This window comes from Myotis brandtii, unplaced genomic scaffold (assembly GCF_000412655.1).
Source record: "Myotis brandtii unplaced genomic scaffold, ASM41265v1 scaffold862, whole genome shotgun sequence".
NCBI lineage: Eukaryota > Metazoa > Chordata > Mammalia > Chiroptera > Vespertilionidae > Myotis > Myotis brandtii.
Genome location: NW_005371513.1, coordinates 33,791 through 34,402, shown reverse-complemented (window position 1 = coordinate 34,402; position 612 = coordinate 33,791).

Here is a 612-nt window from a genome sequence, read left to right as displayed (position 1 = left end):
CAGGGACCCCCGCCCGCGACCCGCACCCGGGCTCCCGCCCCTCTCCCGCGGAGGAGTGGACCGCCTATGCAGAGGGGCCGGTCTCCCTAAATATGCCCCAGGTGAGTTTGGGGGGCACGCTGCCTGTGGAAATGGTGACCAGGAAGGCCTTGGGTTCCGGCCCGTATGGGGAGGCTCAGGACCCCCTGACCCGGTTCCCCAGCCAACCGCGTAGACGCGTCAGTGCTTCGCACACGCACTGGCTCACACTGAACCAGACGCCCAGGCTGGAGGGTCCGAAATGCTGGGCGGCCTGCGGCGGGCTGTTGTTGTGCTTGGGCTCCATCGTTATCCCTGATTGGTCAGGTGCGGGTTCTTCTTTATGGGGCGGGGGACGCTTCGAGCACCTGCCGATGCGGGGCGGGACGCAGCTCGCGATTCCCTGGGCTGGCGAGGACGTGAGGTAATTCCCAGCCATTGACCCCCATTTCTCTCTCGCCCTCCCTCTCGCCCTCCCTCTTTCTCTCCACCCCCATCTTTCCTGGAAACTCGATTTGGGCGCGGCAGACCGCCCGGCACCACACCGCGGCCTAACTGCCGGTCTCCGGGCGAGAGCGGGGCAAGCAGACACCC